Source organism: Eleutherodactylus coqui, chromosome 5 (genome assembly GCF_035609145.1).
Source record: "Eleutherodactylus coqui strain aEleCoq1 chromosome 5, aEleCoq1.hap1, whole genome shotgun sequence".
NCBI classification, from domain to species: domain Eukaryota; kingdom Metazoa; phylum Chordata; class Amphibia; order Anura; family Eleutherodactylidae; genus Eleutherodactylus; species Eleutherodactylus coqui.
The window spans coordinates 176,561,630-176,580,902 of record NC_089841.1 but is presented as its reverse complement, the minus strand read 5'-3'; positions in this window follow the sequence as shown (position 1 = coordinate 176,580,902).

Sequence of the window (19,273 nt, the reverse complement as noted above, 5' to 3'; positions counted from 1 at the left end):
GGCTCGGAATCTTGTAGCACAAAATCATTTATTTATTTATTTTTTATTTTTTAAACCCAATAGCTGATCTACAACACCTAGATCATCTATGACCCAGATCACCTATGCCTCCCCCTTTTTGAACCAGAATACTCAATGGAAAAAAGAGTAAAGGCATTCAAACTAGTACAACGTTGAAAAAGGAAACCAAGAGGCACAAAAACAAGCACTTCATAGGTCAAGGTGACATTGTACGCAGCGAAGTCTGAGCGAAAATCTCCTTAAAATGTTTTTTTTTCAGGTCGCAGTTAGCATTTTTTAACACAAGGGGGCGCAACACAAGTAAAATTTTACATCACCCAGTGTAATAGTATTTCAGGGAATGTCCAGCGTTTAACTTTCACTCTCCTGTCGGAATATAATTATAGCTTCAGTGTAGACTGACACTAGAATATACAAAAGACTTAAGGAAAAACTAAAGAATACGTATGAATTAACATCCTACTCTGGGCAATTTAGTCCCTCTTTCTCACATAAAAAATAAAATTACTTCATCAAATTGCGTGAAAAAGTTTGCTGGGTGACTATAGGGAAATTATTCCATCTGTAGGAGCTTTCCGTAACATCATCTGTCTGAACATCCATTGGAGAAGCAGGCAGTGGAAAACAGAGCCCCTGGGAACATGAGAGAGCGTCCCCTGTCATGGATTCCTGGCCTCTGTCCCCCATGCATCAACTCCAATCTTCCATACACTGTAAACCAGCTTAGTCATCTACTATGTCCCAAGCTGCATCTTCACAAAGGTTTGTTTCCCTGAACCTATCACACATCCAAAGTGGCCACATCTTGGAGTGTAACAAAGTCCGGTCAAACAAAACCTTACTTCAGACAATCATGAGGTTAGCACTGGATACAGTGGCATTGGGGAATATAGGCCTCCCAAGTGCAGCAAAATGGCCGCCAGAGGCAGAAAGGGGCGGGGCTACAAATTTCCCAGGTGAGGCAAGATGGCTGCTGGAGGAGGAAGGGGCGGGGCTTAGTCCTATCCCAGACTGGAATGGCCGGAAGTAACATCACACACCCTGAAAGTGAGCACATGGGGGGAAGTAATTTCAGGGTGGGGGCAGAGCTCACCACACTTGCTGCAGAAGCATTGCAAGTGCGGCCGCCATTATAGGGAGGGGCTGTAGTCAACACAAAGGCATTACATTGTTCATGATTCTCATCTTGAATCTCTTTCCTACATTATACCTTCTCCTAGCAATCTAATACACCTTTCTTTCTGCTTATCTGTCCATAACCCGACATTTCTTTCTGCAACTTTTCCTGATCCTTTTCCATTGTTCAGCAAACTCTGCTCCCTCCCTTTCAGCAACCAAATCACAAGCTCTATGGCCTTTGTCCTTGCTCACTTTGCTCCCCATTCTCTAAACAACCTGCGTCTATGCCTAACCTTCTCAATCTGCTCAACTCGATTCTATCCACCAAGTCTATCCTATCCAAAGTTTCTGGACACAGTAGTGTTCCTCTTGTAAAATCTGCTTTCTTCAAATCCTTCCAATATAACCCCTCTCTCCCACTCAGATCACAATGCACATTAATTCTATAACACCGAACAGACGGTACAGACGGGATTACTGGAGAATACCCACAACGGCTCAAGGTATATGGCTCGCCTACCTTTCCTAACCTCACACTAGTTACCTAGGAGTAAGTGTCTCTGGCGTGCTCCCTCAGACTTAAACAGCCAAGTCCGCCCTTCTGACACATTAACCCTCACAGAATTTGTCTCTTGGTCTTGTATACACAATCTTTAACCGTCTCAGACACAACAGCCACAGCATACAAAATACCCCTAGACAGGTAACATGGTGGTAATCGGGTGGACAGAACTAGAGTTATTACCTGCCTTTCAGTGAAGGTCTAGTCTGGATCAGATACAGGCAGATTAGCAGTTGGAAATCAGCTTTACACAGGTAGATTAAAATAAAGTAATCTTACTGTGTTCTGTAGATTTTTGGGCCCCTGAGTTCTGCGTGCTATCTGCCGGTCTCTATACGTTCCAGGCTCTGACTTCACAGATCCACCCGCGCACCCAGGAACGCCACTGAGCTGGAATATGGTTTTCTCCAGCAGGTTTCGGGGTATTCTGTAGCTTCCAAATTGTATAGTGTGCACACATCATCGACCAAATCGGACACAATTTATCAGTCTCATATCCAAAATGGCTCTCTGGGCAGAAACACCCAGACAGCCCCTTTTATTGTAAAGCATAACACCTGCCCTTTAATGGGCGTGCAACAGATTACATCAGTAACATATAGGATTCTCATTTGTCGGATCATATAGAATCCCCCGCATCCCCCTCTCCCCACCTCTCTCAAGTAGGAGCCTTTGTCTTAACATGTGGCCAAAACTGAAACTAAAAGTAAGTATTTCTTTGTTGAAGAAGATTCTGTGTGGGGGATGGGGAAGGACTGGGAAAACACTCAAGATGAACACAAGCAATAACATATAACACTGTGATTTAACTCTTTCCTTATGCAGCAGAGTTCCACATTAGGCTGAAGTCACAAAACACACATCTTTTCACCATGCCATTGTCCAGCAATTACTATAATGAAATTATGCAGTCATTAGCCTCTAAGAGTTAAAGTCACTACAGCTGCGTAATACATCTAGTTTAGTACAAATCAATAGACATTTTACAAGGGATTTCAAGCCCTGCGTCCAGAAAGCAATGCTCTGCCGGGGACCAGGAGGGAGCGACAGCCTGCAGCAGCACCGCAGAACCCCGGGGGAGGTGAGTAATGATTTTTTTTTTTGACACTTTCTTTTTTTTGTATTACCGGCGTATAAGACGACCCCCGACTTCAGAGCAGATTTTTCGGGGTTCAAAAGTCGTCTTATACGCCAGTATATACGGAAGGGTAGAATACAAGAGTGTAGGGGCGCTTAGGGGCCTTATTTGGTCAACTGATAAATTATTTGGTCGTCTTCCATTTATAATCCTACAAAATAATGTAAATGAGGGATATTGGTATAGGTTATCCAGGGGCTCCAAATCATATCAAATTGCAGGATTTTATCTTGGCGTATAGCTATGAGTTTTTCATTCAGGAGAGTTTTATTTATGCAGGATATAAGGGATTCAAATGGGAGTGATGGTTTCCGCCATTGCTGTGCAATCAGGATTCGGGCTGCCATGGTAATATATTGAAGTAATTTGAAAGGAGTGTTGCGCATTCCTGTGGGTTTATTTCCTAAGAGTAGGATAAAGGGACTAAGTCCAGGACTTGTCCCGGTCACTGAGGCTATGAGGTGGGAGACCCTTTTCCAAAAAGCTTGTGCTGTTGGGCATGTCCACCAGATATGGTGTTGAGAGCCCGTGTCGGTACATCCTCTGAAACATAGATTGGAGACCTCCGGATAAATTTAAGAATATTTTATACTACAGGAGGCGTAAATGTGGCTACTACAGTCATAATGGGTACAAAGTTGTTGGTTAAAGAGTCTATATAAGGCAACGAGCTTGATGGTTACAGCAATTGTGAAATGTCTAGCAGTTACAATCTCTAAAGGGCATTAAGCTTGGCTGGGTAAATAACAAGAAACAGTCTATCACTCTGACCATACAGTTTAATGGTTACAGTCTCTTTGCAGGTCATTTAGCTTATCAGTTACTGTTTGTGTTACATTCACCAGCCACTAACTTAAACAGCACAAAAACCACAGTCACAAACCGCCCCACACTACCAGAAGCACTTGTGCCATCTACTGTCTTCTTGTGGAACCTCCTTGCACTGGGTCATAGAGATCCATTTAAGTCTGCACAAAAGATGAATATAATGTATATTTAACCCAGGATCCTTTACCTTCTCCAAGCCCTATCCATTAAAATTCCAGCCTCCTTCTTAAAGTCCTTGGCTTCTATGCAAAGTACTTTTATTTGGGCAAATAAACCTGCCAAAATTAAATGTTCTCTTCTCAATGGACCCAAAGATGGCGGGGTATAGGTTTCCCAGACTTCACTTGGCTTCTCATTTAGTCAGAGTTCTAGACTCATGTTGGAATGCAAAGAAGAAACCCTGGGTGTCCATTTAAAAAAAAATTCTCAGGTATTTCCCTTCCTGCAATTTCACGGCTGTGCCCTTCCCACCCTAAAAAGTAACCCTACTATTTGGTCTGATCACGCGCCAGTGATGAGAGGATTCTCAGGTTGGGGCGGCCGCCAGAGGGGTTTCTCCTGGAGACTTAACGACAATTTACTTAAAGACTCCCTATGTGTACTAGACATTAAAAAAACAATAGCAGAGTTCATAGAAATCCACCAGAATGATAATTCGGGATCCCCTATTCAGTGAGAAGCCCTGAAGTGCATACTTAGGGGGGTCCTGATCTCTCATGGATCAAGACTTAAAAAAGAAAACTCTGCAAAATTTATGTAAGTTAATACAAAACCTACAATCCAAGGAAGCAGCTAATAAAAGATTGCAACAGGAAGTCCTCAAAGCAGAACTCTCCACATTAAGGCAACAAATTTTGAGTATCCTTGACCAGCGGTCTCTAGCCTCAAGGGACAAACTACGTCGGGGTGCCTTTGAATATGGTGACAAATGCGGGAGTTGGTTGGCGAAGACTCTTCACCCTAAGACACCATTAACACACATTCCCAAAATTCAGTCAGGGAGGGGAGGGTTGGTCCACGCCACCTCAGACATTTTAGAGGAGTTTAAGACCTCTGAAGAATCTGAGGACTTAGAGACGGATTTTTCCTCTTCCAAACTCACGGAAGTCATAAAAAATTTAAAGGTAAATAAGAGTCCGAGCCCTGATGGTTTCACAGGCAGATTTTACAAAATGTTCAGAGAGGAGATTTCTCCTATGCTGCTGAAGGCATTTAACGTGGTGGGAAGGGAATGCCCATTCCCAGCCCAGGCACTTATGGCTCATATTTCGGTCATCCCCAAACCAGGAAAGGACGCCTCGGTTTGTGGCAACTATAGACCAATCTCCCTTCTCAACATAGATGATAAATTATTTGAAAACTAATCGCAACACGATTACAAGACACCATTCCATGTTTGATTCACAAAGAACAGGTCGGTTTCGTCCTGGGCAGAGAGGCTAGGGGCAACACAATTAAATCACTGTCCCTAATAGCCAGAGCTAAACAAGCTAACTGCCCCCTGTGCTTTTGACGGCTGATGCTGAGAAGGCATTCGACAGGGTCAGCTGGAACTTCCTAGCTGCCACCCTGGCCAAGGTTGGAGTCAGCCAACAAATGCGTGAAAAGATTATGTCCCTTTACAGGGGTCCCTCTGCCAGAGTCCGAGTCAACGGGGCCCTGTCGGACGCCTTCCAAATCTAGAACGGAACTAGACAGGGTTGCACTCTGTCCCCCGTCCCTGTATGTTCTCACTATGGAGGCTCTGGCGAATGCAATTTGCCAAAATGGTTCTATATCGGGATATATTGGGGACACGGAGCACAAGATGGACCTTTTAGCAGACGACCTCCTTCTCTACCTATCCAACCCACGCATTGGACTTCCAGCGGTACACCAAGAATTTAAACGGTTTGGTAGGCTGAGTAATTATAAAGTTAATTCCCAAAAATCAGAAATACTCAATGTCTCGCTGTCGGGGACTGAGTTGTCACACCTAGAAGCCCAGTTCCCCTATCGCTGGAGATACACCGCAATAAAATACTTGCGTATACAGCTACCCGCAGATGCCTCCCAGGCGTTAAAACAAACCTTTTTGGCATTTGTCACTAACCTAGAGAGGGAGTTAAATAAATGGAAATTCCTGCTCCTTTCTTGGGTAGGGAGGATCCATGCCCTAAAGATGGATTCTCTATCCAGATTCTCTACCCAGACAATACCAATAAAGCTCCCGAGCCTCTACTTAAAAAAACAATACTCACAGCATTTGTTTGGAGAGGAAGGAAACCTTGGATGCGCTACTCCCTACTCACGAGGCCCAGGAGTAATGGGGGGTTGGGCCTACCCAACCTGGCCCTTCACTATAAAGCTAGTATTGCCAACTGTATATTGGACCTACTTAAGAGGGAGAGTTCGAAGCTCTGGGTAGAGTCTGAGCATGTGTTGGTACCAATATCTCCCCTTTCTTGGAACAGCTCCTTCGAACATAGGCAAAGTTCGCGCCACGTGGCGGCCTAGTAACAGTGCCTGGTCCGCTTACTCCCTTAGTCTCTAACCCACAATTCGGGACCTCCATGTGGGGACCCCCAGTCTTGGGGATGCCGATCTCTCCAATCCCTCACCTCCAAGACGTGATGAACCCCACGGGGATGAAGTCGCTGGCGGAGATCTTGGGGGAGCGAGGTTCGCAACCTGGTTCATGGTTGCAATACGTCCAGCTCAGGGGGTTTGTGTGGTCCCTGGTTACTCGGGTGAACCTTTCTAGCCCGCTCACAGCATTTGAACAGATGTGCATGTCACTGGTAACCCAGAGACACATGATTTCCAGAATCTACGGAATGTTGCTGACTCGGTTGACGGAGTCCCAGATGCCTGCTTATGTGACCAATTGGGAGAGGGAAATAGGTCGGAGCCTTCCACGGGAAGACTGGGAGAAGGCATGGGTCATGTGTCATAAACTTTCATCTGCATGCAAATTACAAGACCTAAATTTCAAGATTTTGTCCGGTGGTACAGGACCCCGGAACACCTGTACAGAATTTTCCCTCTCACACCACCCACATGCTGGAGGTGTAATACAGATAGAGGTGACATGTCCCACATTTGATGGAGCTGCCCGGCTGTGGCCACTTTGTGGAGGGAAGTGATGGAGATCTACAACGTTATCTACTCTCTACAGGTAACATTAACCATAGAAATGGCTCTGCTCTCAGTCTTCCCAGGCTCTATTAAAAAGACCGAGATGGGTATTCTGCGTTTTTTCATAATGGCAACTAGGAGAATTATACCAAGACTGTGGCGGTCCACCACCCCACTGTCGAGGGTAATGTGGGTTGAAGAGCTCAATGAACTTATGCGCTTCGACGAGATGAGAGCGGACGGGATTGGAGCCCTTGAAGAATTCTACGGAGTGTGGCAGGTGTGGGTCTCTTTCTGGGCTTCAGGCCAGATACAGGCCAGCTCTAATGAGCTGAATAAGTGCCCGAGGACACACATGGTATCGGGCTTCACTCTCTACTTCACTAGACTGTACGGGTCCAGCTACCACCCGCCCCCCCTCCTCACATCCCCCACTCCCCCATCCTTCCCAACGTATCTATGTCTAGTTGTCCGATGTTCCATGTGTGTAGTGTCGTTAATTGTTTCAGACTGAGTTAACAATGCCGAGAGGCTTTCAATGAGCCCTTAGAGTTTCTCTTGCCTTTATTCTCTCTCTTATACAATTTAAAGGAGCTCATGCATACGCTTATACTGATAAAATGTCTGTAAATGTAAAATAAAAAGTTAAAATACCCTTTTTATGCTTTTTCTCATATTAGCATAAAAAAATCCCACATATTTAGTATCAACGCGTCCATAACGACGCGTAGAATAAATTAAACATGCTTTGTATCCTGCATGGCAAAAAGTGTTAAAAAAACACTAAAAAACGGAGGCAAAATGCTAATTTTTAGCATTTTGCCTCCCAAAAAACGCAATAAAAGTGATCAGAAAAAACGTATGTACCCCAAAATGGTACAAATAAAAACTACAGCTCGTCTCGCAAAAAATAAGCCCTCAGAGAGCTCCGTCCACAGAAAAATAAAAAAGTTATAGGACTTTAAATGCAGCGATTTTAGAAAAAAATAATAATTTCCAAAAAAAGGGTTTTTATTGTAGAAAAGTGGAAAAACTTTAAAAAAAAATAAGAATTTTGGTATTGTTGTAACCGTATCGACCCGCAGAAAAAAATGAAGTGTATCATTTATGCTGCATAATTAACACTTAAAAAAAAACTATGGCAGAATTAATGCGTTTTCTCTCCCTACGATCATAAAAAAATACTAAAAGTTTTACAATATAGTAAATGTACCCAAAAATGGTACCAGTAAAAACTACAGTTTGCCACGCGAAAAGCAAGCCCTTATACGGCCGCGTCAACGGAAAAATAAAAAAGCTATAGCACTTTGAATGCAGTGAGTTTAGAAAAAAATAATAATTTAAAAAAAAAAAGGGGTTTTATTGTGGAAAAGTGGAAAAACCGAAAAAAAAATATAAGAAATTTGGTATCGTTGTAACCGTACCGACCCGCAGAAAAAAAGGTATTGTGTCATTTATGCTGCATGATTAACGCTTAAAAAAAACCAAAAAAATCTATGGCAGAATTGATGCGGTTTCTCTCCCTACGATCATAAAAAAAAATTATAAAAGTTTTACAATGTAGTCTATGTAACCAAAAATGGTACCAATAAATACTACAGTTCGCCACGCAAAAAACAAGCCCTTATATGGCCGCGTCGACGGAAAAATAAAAAAGCTATGGCTTTTGAAAAATGGAGATGAAAAAATATCAAAAATCGTTTGGTCCTCAACGCCAAAATAGGCCATGTCCTTAAGGGGTTAATTGCTCCATGTAAGGCCTCATGTCTACGGGCGATTTGGATTGCGCATGCGGGAGCCCGCAGTGGAATTCAACCCTGTCTGCAGCCGAGGACCCTGCAGGTCTTCTATCTATCCGTCTAGGTCTTCATTTTCTTCTCTGCGGATGTGTGCGGAAGCGCTGACGACATGCCGTCACACATGCACAGTGGAGTTTGTTTTCTTTTAACTCCTGCTTTCCCGCTAAATCTGTGGACCGTCTGCAATTCAATTGCAGACAGGCCACGGATCGGACGCCATCCATTGACTTCAATAAATGTGGGATCCACACTGAAATGGAGCATGCTGCAATTTTTTTTTCCCAAGCCAAAAGGTCCGCAAATCAAATCTGCATGCTTTATTTCATTCGCAGACACTCATGCTTCCCTATGGGTGGCTTGATTTGCAGATCTTCTGCTTGGGTGACCCGCAAATCAGATCTGCCTGTGGACATTGGGCCTAAAAGGTCCCTTCCTGCTGGTTTCACTAAGTGGTGACAATGTGTTCTGCTGCTTTGCAAATCCAGACCATAGGTGTGGTGGCCTGTTAAGGATGTCTGCCACACCAGCTGAGTCCCCCTGTGGTGTTGCTTATTCTGCTCATCTCGAAGTGCTGTCCACTTACAATTATGGTTTACTTCACACCGGCGAGCGTGATATCGCAACGACAAATATGCGGCAATATGGCATATTTATTCATGCGATGTCTGAGCATAATCAAATCTTTTTCTTGGAAAATAACCTTCCATCACACCGTTGCTACCTGCGATTTTCTAGACTACAACAGGTGTTGCTAATGTTAAAAACACATTGCGTGTACATCACAAGTTCGTGTGTTGCGATAAATCAGAGGCTCCATTGATAAACGTGGGCGAGAAAAAATAGCAAAACACTGAGAGATAGGGCATGCATCGATTTCCAAATCTAGCAACACTGCAAATGGGAATGAAGCAATTGAAAATTATGGGTTACTTAATTCTGCATTTTCTCGCGTCACTCAAAAATTGTGCGATTTTTCTCGCCCAGGTGAAGGCGACCTCATTGGTCTTCCAATGTAGTTTATGAGAGTGATGACAGCTGCAGTCCTGTCAGCAGTATGTTTCTATATTGAGATGGTTAATTCCCAGTGTAAAATCAGTTGAAGCTATTTGGGGTGTTATGTGACATCTTATATATAAAACGCAAAATCGGTTTGTTTGTGTCATCTACAAATCCACAGATCTGGTCCGATTTAAGTAAAATTTTGCATGAGCTTTCATTTCTTATGGGGTAAAATAAAAGCTGTGCTGTAATTGGTTGCTATAGCTCAGTTTTAATATCATAGAATGGTAAAGTTGGAAGGGACCTCCAGGGTCATCAGATCCAACCCCCTGCTCAGTGCAGGATTTACTATATCATCCCAGACAGATGTTTGTTCAGCCTTTGTTTGAACACTTCCATTGAAGGAGAACTCACCACCTCCCGTGGTAACCTGTTTCACTCATTGATCACCCTCACTGACAAAAAGTTTTTGCTAATATCTAATTTGTGTCTCCTCCCTTTCAGTTTCATCTCATTGCTTCTAGGCTTTCCTTGTGCAAATGAGAATAGGGCCGATCCCTCTGCACTGTGACAGCCCTTCAGATATTTGTAGACAGTTGTTAAGTCTCCTCTCAACCTTCTTTTTGTAAGCTAAACATTCCCAGATCCTTTAACTGTTCCTTATAGGACATGATTTGCAGACTGCTCACCATCTTGGTAACTCTTCTCTAAACTTGGTCCAGTTTGTCTGTCTTTTTTTTTTAAGTGTGGTGCCCAGAACTGGAGACAGTATTCCAGATGAGATCTGACTAAGGAAGAGTAGAGGGAGATAGTGACCTCACATGACTAGACTCTATGCTTCTCTGAATGCATCCCAGAATTGTGTTTGCCTTTTTGGCTGCTGCATCATATTGTTGACTCATGTTCAGTCTATGGTCTATTAGTATACCCAAGTCTTTTTCACATGTGCTGCTGCTTAGCCCAATTCCTCCCATTCTGTATGTGCTTTTTTCATTTTTCTTGCCCAGATGTAGGACTTTGCATTTCTCCTTGTTAAATTCTATTCTGTTAGTCGCCGCCCACTGTTCAAGCTTTTGAATACTCTGTCTCTCTCTTCCCTAGTGTTAGCTATCCCCCCTACCTTTGTGTTGTCGGCAAATTTGATCATTTTCCTATTAATTCTTTCCTCCAGATCATTTATAAAAATGTTGAACACCACTGCGCCTAGGACAGAGCCTTGTGGTACCCTATGAGCAGAAAATAGAGATGGAGGGGAGCTACTACCGTTAAAAATTTTCTTCTTTATTGAATAAAACAAAGCATACAGCTCACAGGTACACGCTGAACGCGTTTCGGCAAAAAGGCTTTTTGCCGAAACGCGTTCAGCGTGTACCTGTGAGCTGTATGCTTTGTTTTATTCAATAAAGAAGAAAATTTTTAACGGTAGTAGCTCCCCTCCATCTCTATTTTCTGCTCATATGGAATCTGGCCGTTTGCCGTAGGCTACTTGAGAATGGAGCTCCTGTTGGATTTCAGACCTTCCTGCAACACTGAAAGTTACTGCTGATGAGGTGAGCCCATATCTCTCTTTTTTTGGCTTATCCTTGTGGTACCCCACTTGATACATTCTTCCACTTGGATGTGCAGCCATTTATGATTACTCTTTAAGTACGATCACTCAGCCAGTTGTGAATCCACCTAACAAGACCCAGGGAGGGTGGTGGAATATTTCTGGAGTACAAAGTGTTTCCAATGATGGAGTATTTCGAGTGGTGGAGGTGCTGCCAACCAGCTGACGCTCCACCAGTGTGGGCGTGAGTGTAGCGAAAAGGATATGGAAAAATACTGGTATGGAGGCGCAACCCTCTAAGCTACTAGAAGATGAAGATAAAGGTCCAATATGTGATGGTGAAAACACTTCTTTTTTTATTATTTCACAAAATAAAAACCAGCAATTGAAAACGCGTTTCGGGGACGAACCCAATCGTCAGTTCGGCTGGATAGGACTGAGTGATAAGTACAAATAGATAATGGAGGCGTGATTAACAAAGAAAGGGAAGGCAAAAAAGGGGGAAGAGGGGAGGGGAAAAAATAAACAAAACTCATATACATAATGAAATATCACAAATGTGTCAATAAAAACGATAAATATATAATAGAAACATCGATCTGAATAGTGATAAAATATATATGAGACAAAAAAGAAAAACATTAATCTAAAAGAGAATATGAACATCCGTATATGTAAAATAACATGACATTTATACAAAACAAATATCTGTTAAAATAGGATGAAGACAATCCTGAGTTAAATACCAATCTTAAAAATGCCAATATGAAAGCAGATGGACTGAAAATCGTGTGGTTGCTTTCAGCTGACCAGAATGACTACAGAATTAAAATGCATGTACAGCCTATGGGGGAACATGATATATTTGTTACACCCAAAGGGGTGCATAAATAAATGTGTATGCATATGCATGTGAAAATGAGAAAAAAAAGACATCTATTGGAAAGCTACTACAAATTTTCATTTTCAGGACCTCTGACACATCCAAAACACCTTTGGAATTGTGTCACCCCCAGGCATCCTGTTGGTGAGCCCCTTTTTATTCAAGTTCTAATTAGTTTTATTCTCATCTTTCTTGGTTACAAAAAGGTGTGGTTTTTTTTCTCTTTCTAACTTGATCCCACACCATGTGCTGTAAATGCACACAATTCTTAAGTAGCTTTCTGAATAATTCTGAATAGATGTATTTTTTCTCATTTTCACACGTATATGCATACACACTTATTTATGCACCCCCTTGGGTGTAGCAATTATATCATGTTTCCCAATGGGCTGTACATGCATTTTAATTCTGTAGTCATTCTGGTCAGCTGAAAGCAACCACACGAAACGTGTTTTCAATTGCTGGTTTTTATTTTGTGATATAATAAAAAAGAAGTGTTTTCACCATCACATATTGGACCTTTATCTTCATCTTCTAGTAGCTTAGAGGGTTGCACCTCTATACCAGTATTTTTCCACATCCTTTTCAATCCCATATTTGGTCATTTTTTCAATAAGAATGGTATGAGATACTTTATCAAATACTTTACTAAAGTCAAGATATAGTATATCCTCCGCATTTCCCTGATCAACCCAGTCGGTGATTCTGTCATAGAAGGAAATTAGATTTGTCTGGCATGACTTGTTTGTTACAAATCCATGCTGGCTCTGGTTAATTACTCCATTTTTATCCAAGTACTTGCATACATGCTTTTTAATAATTTGTTCAAAGATCTTTCCCGGTATAGAAGTCAGGCTCACAGGCCTGTAGTTTTCTGGATCCACCTTCTTCCCTTTTTTGAAGATAGGGACAACATTTGCCCTTTTTTAATCTCCTGGGACTTCTCCTGTTCTCCAGGAATTTTCAAAGATTATGGCAAGTGGTTCAGCAATTATCTCAGCTGATTTCTTAAGTATCCTAGGATATAATTCCTCTGGACCTTGAGACTTGAATTCATTTGTTAGCTATGTGTTCCCTCACCATCTCTCTGCTTATAGATAGCCTGCATTCTTTTATTCCCCCAACAGCACAGGGAAGATCAGGTGATGTTACATCTACTTTCTGAGAGAAAACAGATACAAAATAGAAAATTTAAAAGTTCGGCTTTCTTAACGTCATTCTTAACTAATTCACCATTTTCATCCTGTAAGCATCCAATAGCATCTTTGACTTTTCTTTTGCTTTTGACATACCCCCAAAATCCTTTTTATTGCTTTTGGCCTCTGTTGCAAGCCTCAATTCATTATTAGCTTTAGCTTTTCTGACACTTGCCCTACAGTTTCTGAAGTATATTCTTCTTTAGGTATTCCCCCCTCTTTCCATTTGATAAATATATTTTTCTTTGTTTTTAACATGTGTGGAAGTTCTGTGTTCATCCATCCTGGTCTCTTTAAATGCTTCCTATTCTTCCTTCTTTTAGGTATTGTTAACGATTGTGCTTTGAGAATTTCGTTTCACAATATTTCCCAACCTTCTTGGACATTTCTGTCCTTAAGAACATCCAGCCATTGGATTATTCCTATCATCTTTCTGAGTTCATTAAAATCTGCCTGTCTGAAATCCAGCCTTAAGGTCTGAGTCTTCTCAGGTCTTCCTCCTCTTTTTATCCACAATTCAAGGATAGCATAATCACTGCCTCCTAAGGTCCCAGCCACTTTTACTTCCTCAACCATTACCTCCCTGTTATTTAAGGCTGGTTTAGACGCGGTTTCCCACTCACAGCGCCCAGCTGTTATACAGCTGGGTGCTCTGGGCGGAGGATACAGAAGACAAGGGGGGTGTTTCCGCTTGTCTTCTGCATCCAGGTGTTCCCCGCTTGCAGTGCCCGGCTGTTACACATCCGAGCACTCCGAGCGGGGTATGGAGAACAGAGCTGGACCGCTCTGTTCTTCACACCCAGCCTCTCATCAGGGAGCGGAATACAGCTGAAACAATAGTATCAGCTGTATCCTGCTGTGAATTCCTGATAACCCATAGTGAAAGATCAGCGATGGCGTAATGAAAACTGCACGATGTCAGTGCAGTTAGACACAAAGATTATAGCTCAAAAGACGGCTTTGAGAGATTTTTGAGCAAAAATCGTTGTGTCTAAAAGGGCCTTAAGAATTAAGTCCAAGATAGCAGATCCCCTTGTTTTCTCTTCTACCTTTTGGAAGATAAAGTTGTCAGCAAGAGTGGATAAGACGGCAATACTAAAGAAAAAAAGCTGCTTTTGCGCTCGTCGGGATAAAAGATGAGAAAAATGTAAATATATTAATTTTATTTACATAAATACGAGCAACGCGTTTCGACGAGTACAATCGTCTTTTTCAAGCTCAAAAAAACTTACATACAAATGTTACACAGCACGTCTATAAATAGCACTACTCACATGCTCCATATGCTTTCAGACTGGCAATCAGCATGTGAGTAGTGCTATTTATAGACGTGCTGTGTAACATTTGTATGTAAGTTTTTTTGAGCTTGAAAAAGACGATTGTACTCGTCGAAACGCGTTGCTCGTATTTATGTAAATAAAATTAATATATTTACATTTTTCTCATCTTTTATCCCGACGAGCGCAAAAGCAGCTTTTTTTCTTTAGTATTGCCGTCTAACAAGCGCCGGTTAGGTGCTTGTGTGCTGTATATACTTTTGCTGCTCTCCGTCGTGCTGCGGATGTGGGAATAAAAGAACTTGTTCAAGGCCTTTCTGGACATCGGTGCCGACGGGGTTTATCAGGCTGATTTCCCCGTCAGGCACCAGGTGAGTTAACATTGGCTCATTAACGTTTTATTGTCTTCTTTTATCACCGGGCGCGTCTCTGACTTATTCTAAGAGTGGATAAGAATTTGTTGGATCCATTACTTTTACCTGAGTGAGATTCCCAACAAATGTCTGGATAGGTAAAATCTCCCATAATCACTATGTCATGCTTTTTTGAAAGCTTGGCCATCTGATGTAGAAAGAGTTCATCAATATTTTCTGCTTGTCCAGGCGGTCTATAGTAAATGCCGACAATGGTGTCCTTTCTGTTGTTCTCTCCTTGTATTCTTACCCAAACAGTTTCTACAGAACTCCCATGCTCTGAAGCTTGAATCTCTGTGGAGATGAATGTTTTCCTAACATACAGCGCAATACCTCCTGCCCTTTTTCAAGGTCTGGTTTTGTATATATAAATTGTATCCTTCAAGCCTTGTATTCGAATCATATGTATCATTCCACCAAGTTTCCGTGATGCCTATGACATATTTCTCTCTTTGTGTTAGGAGCACCTTGTTTGTTTCCCATGCTCTGTGCATTTGTATAAAAACATTATAGTTTGTGATTGGTGTCTTGCTCCTCTACTTTCCTTCAGAATTTTTTGTCTTTGTTCTTTCTTTCCACTTCTAATAGCAAGGTTCTCAAATGTATTAATGAACTGTATATATTTACCTGGCCTTTCACTTCCCTTCCCATATTGTTCTAGTTTAAAGCTCTCCTAATGATTGAAGCAAAGTGCCCACCAGACATATGCTTACCTGCTTTTGTAAAGTGCAAACCATCTCTAGCAAGCAGTCCATCATATAGGTAATTCACTCTGTGGTCTAGAAATCCAAGTCTTTGCTGGCGTCACTATAGACGTAGCCAGTTGTTCATCCCTAGAATCCTGTTCCATCTTCTTATTCCATGGCCATCCACTGGGAGGATGGATGAGAAGACCACCTGTGCTCCTAGTTCCTTCACCTTCTTTCCGAGGTCTTTAAAGTCTCTGCAGATGTTGCAGGTTCTTTTTTGCAGTGTCATTTGTCCCCACATGTATTAGTGGGAATGGGTGGTGTTCTGTAGGACTGAAGAGTCTTGACAGCCTATCAGACACATCTTTGATTTGTGCACCTGGAAGACAGAACACCTCTTGTGAGGTGGCAGGTCTGCAGACAGTGGCCTCTGTTCCTCTCAATAGGGAATCCCCCACAACCACCACTCTCCTTTTCTTCCTCACAACAGCACTTCTTTTTCTCCATTCAAGAGGATTCTGTGTACTAACTACACAGTTCTTTGTGGGTAAAGTCATTTCTTGCTGTATCTCTTTCTCCTCTGCTCTGTTCTTTGTGGGTAGAGTCATTTCTTGCTGTACCTCTTTCTCCCCTGCTCTGTTCTTTGTGGGTAGAGTCATTTCTTGCTATACCCCTTTCTCCTTTGCTCTGTTCTTTATGGGTAGAGTCATTTCTTGCTGTACCTCTTTCTCCCCTGCTCTGTTTTTTGTGGGTAGAGTCATTTTTTGCTATACCCCTTTCTCCTTTGCTCTGTTTTTTGTGGGTAGAGTCATTTCTTGCTGTACCTGCTTCTCCTATGCTCTGATCTTTGTGGGTAGAGTCATTTCTGTAACTCTTTCTCCTTCTGCTTAGGAACCAGTACCAGGTCCCCCTGTGTGAGAACCTGGTACTAGTTCCCGAGCAGTATGGGTGCTGGCTGATTCCTGATCCTCCTGCGTCTGTGGGTCACATGCTTCCATTCCTCTGCTTCTGCAGGTACACTGGACGTTTTTTTTCCTTCAACATTTTGGACTTTCTTCTACTCTGTCAAGGAAATCCTCACCTTCCTTAATGAGCTTCAATGTAGCTATTCTCTCCTGAAGACTATGCACCTTTTCCTCTCATAGAGACACAAGCTTGCATTTTTGGCAGCGTGTAGTTTGGCTTTTCCTCTGGTAGGTCTGTAAACATATAGCATACATTGCAGCTCACCATATGACTCCTCTCCTTTTCCATGTTGTCAAATGGTGTCCACTTTCAAACTTCTAAAGTCAAGAATTGTAGTGAAGTTACTACTAATATCAGTCTGGCGATGTCCTCCGAGCAGCTAGACCCGGCTAATCCTGACAATCTTCCCGCTTACAGTGATTCTTTGCTCTTCCCAGAATGCACTGGGAATATGCAGATTAACTCCCTGCAGCTCCGATCTCTGATCTGGCGAAGTCCTCCGAGCAGCTAGACCTGGCTAATCCCAACAATCTTCTTCTTACGCAGCTGAGATAAAATGAAAGCTGTACTGTGATTGGTTGCTATTTCTTATGCTGCTGAGATAAAATGAAAACTACGCTGTGATTGGTTGCTATGGGCAACACAGATTTCCTTTTGGACAGCTTTCATCAGAGTGTGGTGCTGGGCTCATGCTTTGTGCCCCACTTTGTATATTCCAGGACTGATATTCATAAAATCACCATGCAACACACAGGTATATCACCTAGTCATTCATAAGCTACCGTACATGTGACGCTCATTTCCCTTGTCCACTGCGCACCGCCCTGATATAGATCAATAACCCCAGCTCAGACTTCCTTGAGATTTGTGTCTAAATCTCTTCCATCTGATCCAAATACAACAAATATGAAAATGAAACATCCCCGAGGGAAGAGATGAGGCGCCGGTGATAGATTTCCATCCTTGCTAAAACAAAGGTAATTTTTCAAACAGTAGAGTGGTTGCTAGTTGAGCAATTGTATAATAGAGCATTATCTGAAGTAAAAGCAGCAGTAACAAGAATTTGTATTTACAAAAAGTTGAGTGGCTGACAGTCAAGCAATTGCCTATCACATCATCAAAAATAAAAGTAGCCATAACATGATTTGCATTTTCAAAACTGATGAGAGGTTGCCAGTCGAGAGAAAACAGGGAAATCGGCAGTGACTTCCGGTCCTATCCTTGTTCACTCCTACAATGTGTCAGTGGACAGAGGCAGGACCGCTGGCCGTTGAGATGGATGTAATGTTAGCAGAACAGCCGATAACACCTGCAAATGACAATTTATTACCACTAGTTACAAACATTTGCTGACAATGAGAATGGAAGGCAGATACACAGTATGTATAATGCAGCTGCCTCATAAGTAATTACATTATTTAAAAAAATCTCCTGTAATATCCCTAAAATGAGTGTATATATGTACTGTATGTATGTATGTTTGTATAAGACGCTGTGATTTTTCCAGGTAAAATAGCGGAACCCATGACAGAATGTAGACAAAGCCCATTGTAAGGGCCCATTGACATGGCCGTATTTTGGAGTCATTTGCTGCCCATATATGCTACGGACAGCACATGGCCTCATAGTAGCTTATGAGGCTATTTAGACTAACCTCATCTGTGTGCTATTCTTGACTGTTTTTCACAGACACGAATAGGCCGTGCAATGTGTAGGGTCAATGGAGATTAGACAGCACACAAAGAGGTGCTGTTAGATGTGAGTTTCTTGGTCAACACATATATAGCTGTGAGACGTCGGCCTTAGTGGGGTTATTTTTCTCTTTCTGCCCCTGTGATGGCACAAAAAGCTTTGATAGAAGTCTTCATAGAAGTGTGAACAAGTTTTAATATTTTGTAATAAGTGCGTGAGAAAATGCCACATCATGAAGAAATGCTCGAAACAAGACAAGTCAACACATAGTCAAACAATTAATTGCAAACAATTACATATCTCCTGTGACCCAATAAACAGAATTAGTAAGTTGTGGGGGTCACCATGTTTGGGTTGTACAATTATGGCATTGTTTCAATGAGTACACAAATACTGTCCTGGGGTAGTGTAGACCAGGGGTCCCCAACCACTGGGCCGCTAGGTGGTTAGCGCCGCTCCGCGGCACCGCCGGAACTTTTCTTCTAAACACAAGGCCCACGGGCCGAATCCAGGGCGCTGCCTTGTGTTATGTGTCCCGCGGCGTGCCGACGCCGCTCACCACTGAAGCGATTACCAGCGGGGGCGCTGCAGCTCCCCGCTGGTAATCGCGCTGATCCCGGCGCACACTGAGGTCTGTGTGCAACCAGGATTCTCCTCCCCGAGTCCCCTGCTCATTAGTTCTGCAGGAGAGGACTCGGGGAGGAAGCGTTCCGGGCTGCACCCTGACGTCAGGGCAAGCAGAGAGAGAGCGACGCTGACAGCAGGGAGGAGGTAAGTATATGGGTTGGGGGAGCTGTTTATTTCTGGGGGGTTGGGGGCGCTGTTTATTTCTGGGGGGGCTGGTTATTACTGAGGGGTGGGGGCTGCCTGTTACTGGGGGGGGCTGGTTATTACTGAGGGGTGGGGGCTGCCTGTTACTGGGAGGGGGGCTGGTTATTACTGAGGGGTGGCGGCTGCTTACTACTGGGGGGCTGCTTATTACTGGGGGGGGCTGCCTGTTACTGGGGGGGCTGCCTGTTAAGGGG